Genomic DNA, 19164 nt, shown 5'->3' with positions numbered 1-19164 from the left:
AAATTCCTCAGCCTGACAGGAACACATCATTTCTATTCATATTTCATTAGCCAAAGTAAGTCATATGGTCACATTCGATTTTTAGAATGTGAGGAATGTAACCCTCCTATGTTTGTGAAAAAAGAGCATCAGAAATGCTGGGAAACATTATTAACGTTGAGCAGAGGACTCTATACAAGGTACTGCCAACTTGGTCTACCACTTCATTTTTTCCACATGTAATATTATCTCCCTGGCATTTGACAATACCGTATTTTACCATAGGACACTGCAAAGAAACTATTATGCTAGATACTCTGTTGCTTGTCTCACCACTCTCATCTGTACCAATGTGAGTACCATAGGAACAGGAATTTTATCTTTATCCTTCAAATAATATCCCCACTTTAATCCCCAGAACCCAGCTTATTCCAGTTTCTGTACACATTTGGTGAATGAATTAGTGAATGTTTGTTTGTTTAAACCCTGAGAACCCTGAATGAAAAGCTCTTGCTTGAATGCATCATAAGCGTGAAATTAGGTGGAGGAACTGTCTCTCTGACCAGAACAAAGCTGATAAAACTTGTGCAGAGCCTTTGTTACACTGGCTGCATGCATCCTTTGCTATCAGACAGCAAGGAGCGAAGAAAAATACCTCAGAAGTTCCCTAAGAATATGGTGATATTTTAAGGAAAACGAATATACAGCCTGAGGAAAAATGAGATTGAAAATGAGCTTAGATTTTTAAGTAATGCAGGCAAAAAGTGTCAATAACTTGAAAAACAGGATGATCCTCAAGTTAAATATCTTCTCATCTCAGTTTTATGTTAATAATCAAGGATATGCAGCTTTCATTTCTCACTAAAACGCAAAAACCTAAATCATCTCTTGAATATGAAATGTAGATGCAGTGCTTGGAACATTTTCCTTCTCAAGGAATGGACTTGCTAGATCCCAGAGTGGTTGAAATGCATGCTCCCTGCTGGTTCGGTCTAACCATCTTTGTGCTGCTTTAAGCTTATTGTTCACTCTGAGCCTAATGAGTGCATTCAGGCATGTAATGAAGAACAACACTATCACAAAAACACTTTATTGAAGTCCAAAGATATGGTGGTTTCATCAATTATATTCAGTAGAGTAAATTTGCAAGTTATTAAAAATACATCAATTGGATGACATCTGGAACACTGGTGTATTGACACTCATGTTAGCAGCTAAGCTATAAAAGAAAATCTTAAATGAATAGCATTTTATTAAAGTGAAATAAAGTTTTTGTCTCTCTACTTACTAGAGGAAATAGATGAGAGCTTTGCAATTGTGAATCACAGGTCCCCCTGGTATAAAATTCATCCTAACTAAGCTTAAAACATTTGATGGCCAAAGGCATGAGCTTCCATAGCAAATAGTTCTTTTCTCTCTCTCTCTCTCTCTCTCTCTCTCTCTATATATATATATATATATATATATATATATATATATATATATATATATATATATATTGCACTTTAGGTTCTAGTGTACATGTGCAGAACATGCAGGATTGTTGCATAGGTACATACATGGCAAGGTGGTTTGCTGCCTACATCTCCCCATCACCTATATCTGGCATTTCTCCCCATTTTATCCCTCCCCAACTCCCTACCCACAGCTGTCCTTCCCCTATTCCCCCCAATAGACCCCAGTGTGTGATGGTCCCCTCCCTGTGTCCATGTGTTCTCATTGTTCAACACCCACCTATGAGTGAGAACATGCGGTGTCTGATTTTCTGCTCTTGTGTCAGTTTGCTGAGAATGATGGTTTCCAGATTCATCCATGTCCCTACAGAGGACACGAAGTCATCGTTTTTTATTGCTGCATTGTATTGCATGGTATATATATGCCACATTTTCCTTGTCCAGTCTATCATCGATGGGCATTTGGGTTGGTTCCAGGTCTTTGCTATTGTAAACAGTGCTGCAATGAACATATGTGTGCATGTGTCTTTGTGACAGAATGATTTATAATCCTTTGGGTATATACCCAGTAATGGGATTGATATGTCAAATGGAATTTCTTTTTCTAGATCCTTGAGGAGTCACCACACTGTCTTCCACAATGGTTGAACTAATTTACACTCCCACCAACAGTATAAAAGTGTTTCTATTTCTCCACATTCTCTCCAGCATCTGTTGTCTCCAGATTTTTTAATGATTGCCCTTCTAACTGGTGTGAGACGGTATCTCAATGTAGTTTTGATTTGCATTTCTCTAATGACCAGTGATGATGAGCATTTTCCATATGTTTTTTGGCCTCATATATGTCTTGTTTTGAAAAGTCTCTGTTCATGTCCTTCACCCACTTCTGAATGGGTTTGTTTTTTTCTTGTATATCTCTTTTAGTTCTTTGTAGATTCTGGATATTAGCCCTTTGTCAGATAGGTAGATTGCAAATTTTTTTTCTATTCTGTTGGCTGCTGGTTCACTCTAATGATTGTTTCTTTTGCTGTACAGAAGCTCTGGAGTTTAATTAGATCCCATTTGTCTATTTTGGCTTTTGTTGCCAATCCTTTTGGTGTTTTAATCATGAAGTCCTTGCCTATGCTTATGTCCTGAATGGTTTTGCCTAGGTTTTCTTCTAGGGTTTTTATGGTTTTAGGTCTTATGTTTAAGTCTTTAATCCATCTAGAGTAAATTTTAGTGTAAGGTATCAGGAAGGGGTACAGTTTCTGCTTTCTGCACATGGCTAGCCAGTTTTCCCAACACCATTTATTAAACAGGGAATCCTTTCCCCATTGCTTGTTTTTGTCAGGTTTCTCAAAGATCACATGGTTTTACATGTGTGGTGTTACTTCTGAGGCCTCTATTCTCTTCCATTGGTCTATATCTCTGTTTTGGTACCAGTTTCATGCTGTTTTGATTACTGTAGCCTTGTAGTATAGTTTGAAGTCAGGTAGTGTGATGCCTCCAGCTTTGCTCTTTTTGCTTAGAATTAACATGGCTATTTGGGCTCTATTTTGGTTTCATATGAAGTTTAAGGTGTTTGTTTTTCCATTTCTGTGAAGAAGATCAATGGTAGCTTGATGGGGATAGTGTTGAATCTATAAATTACTTTGGGCAGTATGGCCATTTTGGCAATATTGGTTCTTCCTAACTATAAACATGGAATGTTTCTCCATCTGTTTGTGTCCTCTCTTATTTCCTTGAGAAGTTGTTTGTAGTTCTCCTTGAAGAGGTCCTTTACATTCTTTGTTAGTTGTATTTCTAGGTATTTTATTCTCTTTTTAGCAATTGTGAATGGCAGTTCATTCTTGATTTGGCTCTCTTTAAGTCTGTTATTGGTGTACAGGAATACTTGTGATTTTTGCACATTGATTTTGTATCCTGAGACTTTGCTGAAGTTGCTTATCAGCTTTAGGAGATTTTGGGTTGAGACAATGGTGTCTTCTAAATATATAATCATGTCATCTGCAAAGAGAGAAAATTTGACTTTCTTCTTTCCTAATCGAATACCCTTTATTTTTTATTTCTTACCTAATTGCTCTGGCTAGAACTTTAAATACTATGATGAATAGGAGTGGTGAGAGAGGGCATCCTTGTCTAGTGCTGGATTTCAAAGGGAATGCTTCCAGTTTTTGCCCATTCAGTATGATATTGGCTGTGGATTTGTTGCAAATAGCTTTTATTATTTTGAGATATATTCATTCAACACCTAGTTTATTGAGAGTTTTTGGCATAAAGGGCTGTTGAACTTTGTTGAAGTCCTTCTCTGCATCTATTAAGGTAATCATGTAGTTTTTGTCTTTGGTTCTGTTTATGTGGTAAATTACATTTATAGACTTACATATGTTGAACCAGCCTTGCATCCCTGGGATGAAGCCTCATGATCATGATGAATAAACTTTTTGATGTGCTGTTGCAATCTTTGTCAGTGTTTTATTGAAGGTTTTTGCATCTATGTTCATCATATTGGCCTGAAGTTTTCTTTTCTTGTTGAGTCTCTGCCGGGTTTTGGTATCAGAATGATGTTGGTCTCATAAATGATTTGGGAAGGATTCCCTCTCTTTGGATTCTTTGGAATAGTTTTAGAAGGAGTGGTACCAGCTCCTATTTGTATATCTGGTAGAATTCAGCTGTGAACCCATCTGGACCTAGGCTCCATTTTGATTGCTAGGCTATTAATTGCTGCCTCAACTTCAGCCCTTGTTATTGGTGTATTCAGGGTTTTGAATTCTTCCTGGTTTAGGCTTGGGAGGGTGGAAGTGTCCAGGAATTTATCCATTTCTCTCATGTTTACTAGTTTATGTGCATAGAGTTGTTTGTAGTAATCTCTGATGGTAGTTTGTATTTCTGTGGAATCTGTGGTAATATCCTCTTTATTATTTCTTTATTGCATGTATTCATAAATAAAAGAGATTCTTCTCTTTTTTCCTTTTCATTAGTGTGGTGAGTAGTCTGTCTATTTTGTTGATCTTTTCAAAAAACCAACTCCTGAATATATTGATTTTTTTGAAGGGTTTCTTGTGTCTCTATCTTCTTCAGTTCTGCTCTGATCTTAGGTATTTCTTGTCTTCTGCTAGCTTTTGAGTTTTTTGATCTTGCTCCTCTAGCTCTTTCAATTTTGATGATAGGGTGTTGACTTTAGATCTTTCCTTGCTTCTCATGTGGGCATTTATTGCTATAAATTTCCTTCTAGACACTGCTTTAAATGTGTCCCATAGATTCTGGTACATTGTGTCTTCGTTCTCATTGATTTCAAAGAATGTCTTTATTTCTGCCTTTATTTCATTGTTTATCCAGTCAATATTCAAGAGCCAGTTTTTCAGCTTCCATGTAGTTGTGTGGTTTTTAGTGAGTTTCTTAATCCTGAGGTCTAATTTGATTCCACTGTGGTCTGAGAGACTGTTCTTATGATTTCCATTCTTTTGCATTTACTGAGGTGTGTTTTACTTCCAATTATGTGGTCAATTTTAGAATAAGTATGATGTGGTGCTGAGAAGAATGTATATTCTGTTGATTTGGGGTGGAGAGTTCTGTATATGTCTACTAGTTTCGTTTTCAGCCATGTTGATCTGTCTAATATTGACAGTGGGGTGTTAAAGTCTCCCACTATTATTGTGTGTGAGTCTAAGTCTTTTTGTAGGTCTCTATGAATCTGGGTGTTCCTGTATTGGGTGAATATATATTTAGTATAGTTACCTCTTCTTGTTGCAGTGATCCCGTTATCATTATGTAATACCCTTCTTTGTCTTTTTTGTTCTTTGTTGGTTTCAAGTCTGTTTTTTCAGAGACTAGGATTGCAACTCCTGCTTTATTTGCTTTCCCTTTGCTTAGTAAATATTCCTCCATCCCTTTACTTTGAGCCTATGTGTGTCTTTGCACATTAGATGGGTCTCCTAACTACAGCACACTGATGAGTCTTAACTCTTTATCCAATTTGCCAGTCTGTGTCTTTTAATTGGGTTTAGTCCATTAACATTTAAGATGAATATTGTTATGTATGAATTTCGTCCCATCAGTATGATGCTAGCTGTTTATTTTGCCCATTAGTTGATGCAGTTTCTTTATAGTTTCAGTGGTCTTTATACTTTCCTATCATTTTGCAGTGGCTGGTGCCAATTTTTCCTTTTATATATTTAGTGCTTCCTTCAGGAGCTCTTTTAAGGCAGGCTTGGTGGTGACAAAATCTCTCAACATTTGCTTGTCAGTAAAGAATTTTATTTCTCCTTCACTTATGAAGCTTAGTTTGGCTGGATATGAAATTCTGAGTTGAAAATTCTTTAAGAATTTTGAATATTGTCCACTACTCTCTTCTGGCTTGTAGGGTTTCTGTAGAGAGATTTGCTGTTAGTCTGATGGAATTCCCTTTGTGGGTAACCCGAGCTTTCTCTCTGGCTGCCTTTAACATTTTTTCCTTCATTTCAACTTTGATGAAACTGATGGTTATGTGACTGGGGTTTGTTCTTCTCAAGGTGTATCTTTGTGGTGTTATCTGTATTTTCTGAATTTGAATGTTGCCCTGTCTTGCTAGGTTAGGGAAGTTCTCCTGGATAATATCCTAAAGAGTATTTTGCCACTGGGTTCTATTCTCCCCATCACTTTCAGCTACACCAGTCCAACATAGGTTTGGTCTTTTCACGTAGTCTTATATTTCTTGGATGCATTGTTTCTTCCTTTTCATTTTTTCTTTAATCTTGTCTTCATGCTTTATTTTATTAAGTTGATTTTCAATCTCAAATATCCTCTTTTCTGCTTCTTCAATTTGGCTATTGATAGTTGTTTGTGATTCATAAAGTTCTCTTGCTGTGTTTTTCAGCTCCATCAGGTTATTTATGTTCTTGTCTAAACTGGTTATTCTAGTTAGCAATTTCTCTAACCTTTTTTCACTGTTCTTAGCTTCCTTACATTGAATTAGAGCATGCCCCTTCAGCTCAGAAAAGTTTGTTATTTCCCACCTTCTGAAGCCTACTTTTGTCAATTCATCAAACTCATTCTCTGTCCAGTTTTGTTCCCTGTTGTGATCTGTTGGAGGAGAAAAGACCTTCCGGTTTTTGGAATATTCAGCATTTTTGTGCTGGTTTTTCCTCATCTTCATGGATTTATCTACCTTTGGTCTTTGATGTTGGTGACCTTCGGATGGGATTTTTCTGTTGATGTCCCTTTTGTTGATGTTAATGCTATTCCTTTCTGTTGGTTAGTTTTTCTTCTAATAGGCCCCTCTACTGCAGTTCTGCTGGAGTTTGCTGGAGGTTCACTCGAGACCCTGTTTTCCTGGGTACCACCATCATAGGCTGCAGAACAGCAAAGATTGCTGCCTGTTCCTTCCTCTGGATGCTTTGTCCCAGAGGGGCACCCACCAGATTACAGCCAGAGATATCCTGTATGAAGTATCTGTCGACCCTTGCTGTGAGGCACCTCCCAGTCAGAATACATGGGAGTCAGGGATCCACTTGAGGAGGCAGTTCGTCCCTTAGCAGAGCTGAAGCACTGTGCTGGGATATTTGCTGCTCTTCAGAGTCAGCAAGCAGGAATGTTTAAGTCTGCTGAAACTGTGCCACAGCCTTCTTCCAGGTACTCTGTCCCAGGGAGTTTTATCTATAAGCCCTTGACTAGGGCTGCTGCCTTTCTTTCAGAGAGGTCCTGCCCAGAGGATAGGAAACTAGAGAGGCTACTTTTTCATTTTTATAAAGTGTTTTATGGAGTTTTCAGAGCATGTTCATATTCATCTCATTTTATCTTTACAATGTCTTAGTAAAGTTGGTTAGTCAGGAGTTCTCACTTCCATTTTTGGATAAGAAACACACAGTTCTTGGGAAGTTGAGTGGGATGGGGGTCTGGGGTTTTGACTCTAAGCCCTACGCTTAGTTTTTTTTTTAATATAGTGTAATGATACTTTAGGCCTCAGTTTCCTTACTTCAAACCAATGATAAATATACCTAGTTTGCCAACTTATCAATGTTGTTGTAGGACTGAAAAAATATTGTTGGGTTTTAGGAACTCAACAATGATTATGACTAATCAAAGCCATATGTAACTTTGAAATAATTATCTTGCTTTTGTCAAGTCTAAGGGCTTTTCTTCAGATCAAAAAGTTTTCCTCTACTTTCTTCAACAGAAAATGCTCAACACTGATAGATGTGTAGAGTCCTGGAATTCCCCATGTGAAATCATTTAGGAATAAACTCCCTTAAAGGAAGAATGGACGGTCATTAAAAAGCAACCATATAGTAAATCTGATTTGTCTCTCTACAGAGACTGTAATCAAATTTATTTTTTAATAATCACTCATTGGTTTGCTTCAATGTAGTTCTATTTTCTCACTCATTGATAAATATGGTCCTCTTACTTTTGATTAGTTCTGCTATATAGAACTATAATTTTTAAGAAGAATTTAAAAAATAAACAGATATTTCATATTCCAAAATTTGTTATGACTGGAGACTTTTTTCCCAAAATATAGAGCATAAATCAGAGAGATTTTTCAATAAAGAATAGAAATATGGTCTTTGTCAAGAATTCTCATCTCTACCATTGTGGAGTGTCAAAAGAGCCATGCCAAATATGTCAGTGAATGGGGATGTTCCAAAAAAGCTTTATTTATGAACACTAAAATGTGAATTTCATAAAATATTCACAGGTAATGAAATACTATTATATTTTTTTCAACCACTTAAAAATGGAAAAAACATTCTTAACTATAGCTGTAAAAAAACAGATGATGGGCTGGATTTGGCCCATGGGCCATGTTCAATACTAAACTAAAGCACCAAAACTTCATTGCTGCTGGAGACACTGCTCCGTTCAAATGATTCTTGGAGCTGAAAACGCATTTCTAGGGAATTTTTTCTCACAACACACGTTTTCAGCACTGGTGTCTGCAAAAGCAATACTTTAAAGCAGGGGTCTAGAAGTTAGTTGCTCATCTCGTCATAAGAAAAGTGGAAGTATTTCCTTGTAGTGTCCCCAGCTTTACATTCAAAAGAGAAAGATTATTGAGCATAATTTGGCAGAGAGCTGGCAAAATCTTGGAGCCAAGGCTTTAACAATCTCACAGGGCTTAGTGCATTACCACTCTCAATTTGGTGCTCAAGTTTCTGTTGAATTAATTGGAATTCCCATGAAGTTCCTAAGTTCTTGCTTATATAGAATAAAGTGAATATAGACTATAATTGTCTGTCTAGAAGACAAAGGGTTAATGAAATGAATCTTTTAGTAGCATTCTTTACTGCCACTTGATGAAGGTTGATTAAGAAAGACTTAAATGACAGTGAGGTTTTACAAAATTCCTGGCAGTAGGTCAAGATGTGCACAATATCTAAATGATTAGCTATTATGAGCATGATAATACACATGACTAAGTTAATTTTCGGCAATAAATTGGATATTTATGGAACCTGCTAAATTATTTCAGATCTTTAGTGTATAACTGAGTCACAATGAAGCAGCTAATTATTGCTATGCCCTATTATCAAGGAAGTTCACACCTATTCCAAACTTCTTTGACTCACAGTCAACACCATGACATTTTAGTACCTAACTTATCTTTGTCTTTTTCATGTCTGTTACTTTTATTTTATTTTATTTGTTCAACTACATCACAAATTGCTTCTAGGCAGGGTCGTATTACATAAATAGGAGCAACATAATGTTTCAGAGCAAAGCTGTAAAGTCAGATTGCTGGGGTCCAAATTCTGCCTTGGCATTTACTAGCAGTGCAGTCTGGAGCACATTAAGTAGCCTCTCTTTGCTCTTAGTTTATTCATCTGCAAAATAGCAACGATAATAAAGGTATCTACCTGACTGGATTTGATTGCTGGGAGGGCTAAATGAATCAATGCATGTAGGCACTCAGAGCAATTGTTGGTACACAGTAAGTTGTAGATAAATGCCAGTTAAATATATGCCTTTGGGTCCCAGTCTGAGGTTATAAAATCCTATTTACAAGCTGATGACTTCTCCAGTCCTGATCTTTCCAGTGAACCCCACATGAGTTATCCACTTGGAATACTTAACACATCTTCACTTGCAAATCAAATACACATCTCAAAAGTATCAAGTCCACAAAACACATTTGATTTCTTTTCCACCCCAAACCTATTCTCCCTTAGTGTTTCCCATCCTGATATAAATGCCAGATTTATATGTCCATGTTTTCATGCTAAAAAACAAATATAATCCTGGAATCTCCATCTTTAACCCTTTTTTTCACATATTCCATGTCCTCTCCATTAGCCTATTCTGTGAGTTCTATAACATGTCTAAATCCAACTAACCCATCAGTTTGCCTATCCTGCTAGTCTGTATCACAATTATCTCTTTCTTAGGCTACGATTGCAGGCACCTCCTAACTTGTCTTCCTTCTTCTATCCACAATTCTCTACCATTGATTTCTTACACACTAGCCAGAGTGCTTCATGCACAGCACCCACACAGTTCGTGGTATGTGGTAATAATTTAATACATAAACTAAAGGAATGTTTGATTGGAATATTTGGAAGCTAATTTACTTATAACCATATGATAGGCACTGAGAGAATTTGATTAAAAGTGATATAAAATTCTCAATAGTTTCTGCCCTTTAAAATTATTCAAATAAATAATTCCTTTACAAGAGAAATCAGAAGAAGATAGGAATGCATAATTTGGAAAGTTTCTTCAGACTATCAGATTCTGAGTCCATGATTTGTTAAAAGCCATAAGGCTAAAAATATGACAGATAATTCAATCTAGATGAATTTATTACTGGAATATTCTTGAAAAGAGTACTGGATTGGGAAGCTTTCATTTAACAAGCCCTGCATTTGTACCAGAAATGTTAAGTTGTGAGCCCTACACTTATATCAAACACATATATTTTTATATTCATGTGGTTTGTCAAGACATACTATTTAATAAAAAAGAAAAGAAAAACACCCTCTTTAATTAGCTATCTCAGAAGTTAAGCTAGAAAAATGGTTTATGTCAAATTATGAATCTTCAAATATTTTCTTTGCAGTACTGCTCTACTCTACAAATCTTTTATTCAAGTATATTTTTAAAAGTTAAAGTGCTAGTATAATGTTTTAATTGTGAAATTTTTTATTTTTATGTATTTATTTTTAAGGTGATATTTAAGTGTTTAGAGGCTTAGGCCTGGGATGTTTTAAATATTAAGCCCTGATTCCTCTCATTTATCTGTAGTGAATTGACCAGACTGAGATATACAACAAAGGACAGTTGCCAGAAACAACACCCAAAGGTATATTTTAAGCTGGCATTTATTGATGGCTAGAGAACAAGGGGATTGTTGGGTCATAGCATGCTGCTGAGGGCTGATAGGTGTGTATCTCTCCCTGGGACACTTTCAGTCTGCAGCTCCTCACCTATCTTTCCCATTTTTCCTTCAGTGCCAGATAGATGTCCATGATTTTTATATCCAGAATATTCAGAAACCCCTTTCTCTTGATTAAAAGTAAGGAGATTATGAATAGACATGGGGTTAAAAAATAAAAAGTAACAGAAGAAAGAATGGAAAAAGATAAGGAGAAAATGGTAGCCAGAAAAGGAAAGAAAATGAAAAAGAAAGAAAGAAAATAGATTAACTCTCAACTTCTGAACAATGTAGATTGTTTGTGTGTATGTATGCAGATAGGTGTGTGTGTGTGTGTGTGTGTGTGTGTATGCACACATGCGCTAGTAGCTCACCTCTATCTACCTAGAGACCTTGAAGCAATGCTGTATATAGCAAAGAACACACCTAGAACCCAGATGAGCTTGATATCTTATCATAATCCCTACTAAAAGGAATCAGAGCCAGGGCTTCTTAGAGAGATGGCTGATTCTAGAATTTGTCCCAGAAAGAACAAGATGAGCCTGGAACATTTTGTGACCAAAAGTAAGAAGATGTCCATGAGATGACAGGGACATGTCAAAAGAACATAAGAGCCAGCTCAAAGGGACTTCCACTGGGCAGATTTGAGAACGATTTCAGCATCAAAACATAACAACAACAATAATAATTTTAAGAATTACAATCCATTATATAAAATAAGAATTTATGAGTCCATTCTTATATTAATTTTCAAAACACACAGACAGATAAGTGAAAGCTGCTTTTCTTGACAGTAGAGTGCCAAGCAATTAATGTGGAAGAAATGGTGGATGCTAAAACTGGTGGATACAATTTTGACAAGAACCAGTATGTTTGCATAGGCTTAAAGTATTCCAAGCAAATCCTTTATTAATTACAAAGACAAAAAACCTTTCAGTGGAAAAACTGCTGTATACCAAAGTAAGCTTCATAACTATGGGGCCCAGTAACATCAAATATTTCCAGATATGATGAAGAGAAGGACAAGCCATCACTTCCACAGAAGTCTTGTGGAAGCCAATAACCTGAATGTAATTATGAGAAAACATCAGCCAAACCCAAAGCAAGAAGCATTCGTACCCTTCAAAATTGTTAAAGTCATGAAGGATTAAAAATCAGAGGAAAGCTTCCAGATGAAAGGAAATTAAAGAGATTGGACAACTAAATAAAATATATGCTTCTCAGTTGGATCCTGAACTTAAGTAAAAAATGGCTGTAAAGAACATTATTGGAAGGATCGAAAAAGGTTGTATACGAATTGTGGATTGGTATCTTCATGTCTGTGAACTGCCATAACAAAATACCATATGCTGGGTCATTTAAACAACAGAAATTCATTTTTTCACAATTCTGGAGACTAGAAGTCTAAGATTAGGGTGTCAGCATGGCTGTTTTCGGATGAGGGCTCTTCCTTTAGGTTATGGACAGCTACCACATTTCTGTGTCCTCACATGACCTCTTCTTTATACGCACATGTGTATACACACACACACACACACACACACACGTGAGAGAGAGAGAGAGAGCGTGAGCGCGCACACACCCTTGTCAACCAATTTCATTGGACCAGGGCCTCATGCTTATAACCACATCTAAGCCTAATTACCTCCCAAAGGCCCATCTCCAAACACCATCACATTGAGAGTTATGACTTCAACATAGGAATCTGTGTGGAGGACACAAGCATTCAGTACCTAATCTTCAGGTCTCAAAGTTAAGTTCTTGATTATGATAACTATGCAGATGTTCTGTAAGAGAATGTCCTTGCCTTAAGCAAATCACCCTCAAATTTTTAGGGGTAAAGAAACATATTGACCCCAACTTACTGTCAAATGGTTCAGAAAAAAAAAAAACAGGTATGTATACATACACAAACAGAAAAAAGAAATGAGGCAAATGTAAATACTTGTTGAATCTGAGTAATGAGTGTATGGGATTTCCTTGTACATCAACATAAAATATACAAAACATTTTATTCAAAAGGATTCTTAGAGTTACAAAGTAGATTCTTACTGTCTTTCATCAATCACGCTATTAGTACTTATCCAGAGAATTAGCAAGCTTTCTCCATTTTATTTAGTTTTCTTTCTGAAAATGTTAATTAATCTTCTGGCTTTCAAAAAATAAAAATCTGAAAGTCATCATGTACTCGGCATCTGTGATATTAGGTTAACATAAGTAATGAGAAATTTTGATAAGATATAGTTGAATTTAAAAAAATATAAAGTCCTGCATTTGAATTTAGAAAATCAATTGTTTTCGAGCAAAATTAAAGATAGGTAACTGCTCACCTGAAAATCAGAGTTGATAAGTACAGTATAACATATTAAAATGTATATGTAATTATATATGTGAATGTACATGTATGTAACTGTACATGTGAATATAATTAAACTTAGTAACAATTTTTGGATTTTCTTTTAAAGGCATCAATTAGTATTTAATAATATTTCTTTGTGGCATCATTTTTTAATCTTAACGTTATATGATTATTCACATATTTCTATTTTCATTGAAAATATAATTCTTATAAAAGCATCTTTCTTTTAAGATATAAACAGTTTTTGTGTAGAAAGCAAAAACAAAAAGAGGGGCTTACTTCCAGCTTTTTTCAAAATCTTAATGACTTTTAAAAAATTATGTAAGTTTATTTTATATGCCTTTTCAAAATACATGAATTTGATATAATAAGAATATATGTATTCTCATTTCCTTCCTTCCTTCCTTCCTTCCTTCCTTCCTTCCTTCCTTCCTTCCTTCCTTCCTTCCTTCCTTCTTTCCTTCCTTCCTTCCTTTCTTTTAGACAAAGTCTCTCTCTGTCACCAGGCTGGAGTGCAGTGGCATGTTCTCAGCTCACTGCAACATATGCCTCCCAGGTTCAAGCTATTCTCCTGCCTCAGCCTCCCGAGTAGCTGGGACTACAGGTGTGTGCCACCATGCCTGGCTAATTTTTGTATTTTTAGTAGAGTCGGGGTTTCACCAGGTTGACTAGGATGGTCTCGATCTCTTGACCTCATGATTCGCCTGCCTCAGCCTCTCAAAGTGCTGGGATTACAGGGGTGAGCCACTGCATCTGGCTATGTATTCTCATTTTCTAGTTCAGATAATTGTGTTTGGTCTTAAAAACGCACAACATATATATTAAACAAAATATTTATATGAGCTAATCAGTTTTATGCCCAGACATGTGGACTACTTGAAAAAATCAATTCCTCCCTAGGAGGAGAAAGGAATGATGGTCCTAGATTTTGCTTTAAGTCAATAGTTTCAAATACAGTTCTCCCTTGTACTGTCCTGAGGGCCTGAATGCTCTGCGCTCATTGCAGGGTTAACTATTGAGGAGGTTTTGCAAATAGAAAGCTGTGAATTAAGTGCTGAAAATGATCTCAGCTACCCCAAATATGGCCTATAGTTAGATTGCTCTCCCAATCACCTTGCAACAGATAGAGTTTAATTCCATGGGTTTGAGACCTTGAGGAGTTAAATATGGAATGAGATGCAGTAAAGATTAGAAATGGGGGAGGGTATCCAGAAATGGCATGATGGGTGGATGTGATAACAGTGTGAAGTGTGTGAACAGCAAGAGGACAATTCCATATGTCCAGGCTGGCAAGGAGGAACCCAGTGAAGAAAGGTAGATGTGGAATTTGTGAGGGTCTGCCCTAAAGAAGGGGTTGTGGAACAGTGAAGCCCCACATTCTGCACACTTTGTGCTTTCAGGAATCATGCAGTCAGAAGCCACCACTCTTGAAGCACTGGCACTTTTCATGATTCTTTACTAAAATATCATGTGCCTCACAGAAGTAATATTTTCTTTAAAATTCCTGTCTTGTCAACTCTGTCTCCTTAAACTTCCTATCACATCTTTAAAAAAAACTTTTTCCTGTCCACTTTATTAGGCATAAATATCAAAGTTATACCTGCCTTATAAAAAAATTGAACAGTTTTTCTTGGCTTTTAATACTCTGAGACAATTTACAGAACATTGGGACTATCTGGTCTTTTTGGATTATTAATATTTTTGCCTGACAAATCATAATTGCATAAATGTATGAGATATAATGTGATATTTCAATGTCTGCATACGATTTAGAATGATTAAATCAAGCTAATTAACATATCTGGCAACTTATTTACTTGTCCTTTTTTATGGTGAGACATTTAAAATTTATACTCTTCATGATTTTGAAATACTGTATGTAAGACATTCTTCCTGACTGTAGTCACCCTGCTATGCAATTTCCTCTCTATCTGAAACTATGTAACCCATTTTCCTTCTATTTTTGCAGATACTTCTTCCCTAGACCATGTTCCCAGGCTCAGTGTGAAGCTGAACACTCTGCACAATCCCCCTGCCATGACAGCGAGCTATGAAGTTCATTACACATTCAGGGAGCAGACAGTACAGCTCTGCTTCCCTTTCTGAGCACCTAGGGTAGACTCCAATTATTCAGTGTGCCAGCCTGTTTCCAAGCCTACAATGTATAGTCCCTCTAGTATATAAACTCTTTTTTTTTTTTTTTCTCAGAGAGTCAAGTAGAGACACAGGCAGTTTTTTTCCTCGAAATGTGCTGGAAATTCCAAAACAATCTCAAAACATTAAAGGCTATGCGCAGGAAGCATGCAGATGTCGAGACCTTCCTTTGCAGAAGTTTGCACCTCAGCCCAGCAGCATTTCCTTGCTGCTTCTCCTGACCCTTATACCCATGCACAGATCATGGACGATACCACACCTGCGTACTTCTTTCCAACAGCTGACTGAAATCCTTCCTACATGTTCAGGGTGGTGGACAGAAAGATTTTCTCAGGAAACATTGTAGGGAAGCTGGCAGGGGACAGTTATATATATGGGGAGGATCACATTCTACTATTAGTGGCTTTCTGTAGTCACAGGGAGTCAGAGCCAGTTCGAAATGGGAAGAAACAAGTTCATGTTAACACAGCTGAGTGCAAGGCTATGCCCTAAAGTCCTGCGATACTCCAGGAGAGGTTCAGGATGCTTCCCTTTTGTCTACTGATAAAGCAAAAATCTACTATTCCTGTTTGAGAGTTTTGGGAAAGAGATGGCAGGTGAGGAGGTTAGGGCATAGATATGTTAATACTGCCTCTATGAACCCCAAAGCACAATTTGCCATGATTGGTCTAAAAATAAGATAATAACCCAGATGTGGCTGAATACCGGCTACTATCTAGTTTCTTTTTTACAATCTTTGGCTACCAGTGATCCTTTTTACCTATCCCTTGGGGGACTTAGGAAGGACAAAGAAGAGACAAGAATCAATGTAACATTTAAACAACGGTGAAATTATGCTGTGATAGCCATCTCAATGTGATGTCGTAAGTAGCCAGCAATGGTAAACAAAGATGCTTTCTTTATGGCTGAAGCAAATGTGAATTTTATGCTGAGACCATGCCTCCCTCTGCGCTCAAGCCCCTACCATGGTTTTAAAAAAAAGGTCTTTCTTTTTCTGTAAATTTTCCATATGGAGATAGGTGAAGTGAGCCATTATTTTCTTCTTCTGTTACTTTTTATGTTACATAATTTCAAAATGCTGGGAATTTTGTTGAAACACCACTCACTGCAGAGAATATAAGTTTGCAAATTGAATTCTAAAAATCCCCCTGTTGTGTGGCATTGCTAAGAATGCACGAGAGGAAATTCTGTTGTGTAAAATCCCAGGGATATGACAAGTCTGACAAGATGAGCTTGATTAATTTTACTTCATGTGGTCACACAGGCAAATCTACCATCGAGGTTCTCAAAAATAGATAAGGCAGATGAGGCATGGCCCTCTTGAGATGAACAGTGATTTGTTGTAACCTGAGTAGAAAAAATAAATCTGGGAGACTTTAAACATTGTTTAATGAGTAAAATAATGTAATGTGAAAAATGATGGAGGATAGGGAAATATTTGGTTTCATAATTCCTCTATAAGCCCCACAGTAAAAATGACAAATCATTGTTGTTTAGTAAAAATCATATGCATTTAAAAAAAATCAACTGGGGTAGGAGGATGGGAGGAAATAAGCATATTCATTAAAATGTTTATTGGTGAGCTATGGCTGTTTTTCATGAGTCACTGACATCTATTCTAATACACAGACAAAGAAAAATCCTCAAAGGCAATGCTCAATGAGATCTTGGCAATATTTTCACTTAGGAAGGATTAATTTCTATGAAGGGAATCTTTTCAAAAACATGAAATAATGAGCTCTAAATGTATGTCCTTGTCAGACACATTAGCACAAATGGCTTGGACTATTTCCTAGGGGAAAATTAGATGCTTGGTAGGATGCAGGTGTAGAGGGAGCACATTTTGATTGGTGTCAAGATTGGGAAGAAATGATTGGGCTTTAGGATTGGGTGAAGGTGAGCCTGAATGATACTCAGCTAACAAGCCTGGGTCAAAGACTGATCTGCAGAGAGAAAAAAACTGCAAAAAGGGAAGGAACTAGAGACCAGCGTGTATACCCTCTTGTCTGAGATAAAGCTAATTTCTGTTCCTGCTGAATCACAGCCTAAAAAAGCAAATTCAGTTATTTGTAAGCTGTGTTTCCCAACTGAACTACTAAAACCGAATTCTATGATTACAAAGAGAGGGAGAAAGACAGAGATTGACTTTTGGCATCTAAAAACATGTCTTCCACTACTCAATTGTGACTGCTCAGAGAGAACAACTCTCTGTATATGGAAGCTGAGAGACTGCGGGAAAAATAATGTGGTGATGGGTAACAAGATGGCAGAAAGAATGAGAGGAATTTGTAGAGATAAGTGATCAGAGAAAAGCAAAGCAAGAATTCAATGGTTTCCAAATGTCTTGTCTGTTTCTTCTTTTATCCTGTCTCTTCTCCACCTACCCTTCCGTGATTGCTGCAGGTATATACATAGAGTACTTGAATTTGTGAGTATCTGTTCGCCCGATTTGAATTCCAAATTGTCTAGGGAAAATTCTGTGATGCGGTGAGAATAAAATGACTTGCAGAACCATTAGTAGCAGCAGAGGTGGGGAGGGGGTCTCTTACCTGAGGTGCTACTTTGAAAACATTCTCTAATACTCTTGACTCTCCTAATTAAGTGCTATCACCTCTGCAGATGGTAAAATTTTGTATGTATTCTGCTGAATTCCCTTAGCAAGGACTCTTTCATTGGGGGAGTTTAATAAGAATGATATTCTTTGAGGTAAAAAACAGTGGCTACTTATGATATCACATTGTGATGGCTATCATGGCTCAATTGCACTGTGGTTTAAACGTTACATTGATTTTTGTCTCTTCTCTGTCCTTCCTAAGTACCCTGAGAGATAGGCAAAAATCACTGGTAGCCTTTCGTCCGTTCCCCCACTAGAACCTATAAATTTAAGTCAATAAGATCCCATTGGAATCTGAACATGTAAGTCCAAATAATATCACCTGAAATTTTTGTTTCTTGTGTGTTTTTTTGTTTTGTTTTTAGACAGACGCTTGCTCTGTCACCCAGGCTGGAGTGCAGTGGCATGATCTCGGCTCACTGCAACCTTTGCCTCCCAGGTTCAAGAGATTTTCGTATTAGCCTTCTGAGTAGCTGGGATTACAGGTGCAGGCCACCACGTATTTTTAGTAGAAATGGGATCACCATGTTGATTATGCTAGTATCAAACTCCTGATATCATGATCCACCCGCCTTGGCCTCCCAAAGTGCTGGGATTACAGGCGTGAGCTACGACATCTGGCCAATGTCATCTGAAAATTATTTTTAAAGGGCTATATAAAATTTTAAATTATGCTAAAAGATTGAGAATCATAATTAAGAAACATGGTTTTAAGGGAGATTTAAAAGGAGGAAAAGTTATCTAGTCCAACTCTAAACTCCCACCCTTCTCCATAATCAACACATCTACCATTTACCAAAAGCCAAAAACATACATAATCTCTACTAATTTTCAGGAAAAAATAAAAATTCATACTACAGTTACATAACTTATCATCTAAATTTGGACATTTAAAAAAATAAGTGTGTGTTTTTTAAACATATATTAAACAGACATAACCTAGAACTGTCCTAAGCAAACTAGATAACAAGAAGTATAGCCACCCTACTTACCTTCATCCTATGGATGTGCACAGTTAGTTCTGGGACCATTGCTGCAAATCCTTCTCCAGCTTGGTGAAGAAGCCACTATGGAGTTGGCACATTGCTGCTGAGTCATCCTCTCCTTCAGCTCATAACTCATCATCTAATTGTGTTTCTACATTTTCAGAAAGTTGAGACCCAGGAAAAGTAATCAGCTTTCTCTCTCCCTCAAAGCAACCTATGCACCATACTTTACTTGTCTTTTATACGTATTCATTCTACAGTTCCCAGATCCTCAGCAATGTTCCCCA

General features: G+C 36.9%; 1 long non-coding RNA gene across 1 annotated transcript in view; it reads left to right on the top strand.

Annotated features, from left to right (window-relative positions):
- LOC144576804 (uncharacterized) overlaps nt 1–15423 on the top strand; it is a 251157-nt gene extending 235734 nt beyond the window's left edge. The window contains exon 4 of the long non-coding RNA XR_013519346.1: nt 15093–15423. This is a non-coding gene — a long non-coding RNA (uncharacterized LOC144576804). The remainder of the gene's footprint in view (nt 1–15092) is intronic.
- The last annotated feature ends 3741 nt before the right edge of the window (nt 15424–19164 follow it).

Source organism: Callithrix jacchus, chromosome 6, assembly GCF_049354715.1.
Source record: "Callithrix jacchus isolate 240 chromosome 6, calJac240_pri, whole genome shotgun sequence".
Classification (NCBI taxonomy): domain Eukaryota; kingdom Metazoa; phylum Chordata; class Mammalia; order Primates; family Cebidae; genus Callithrix; species Callithrix jacchus.
Note: the sequence above shows the minus strand (reverse complement) of the source record. Positions and strands in the feature narration are given on the sequence as shown.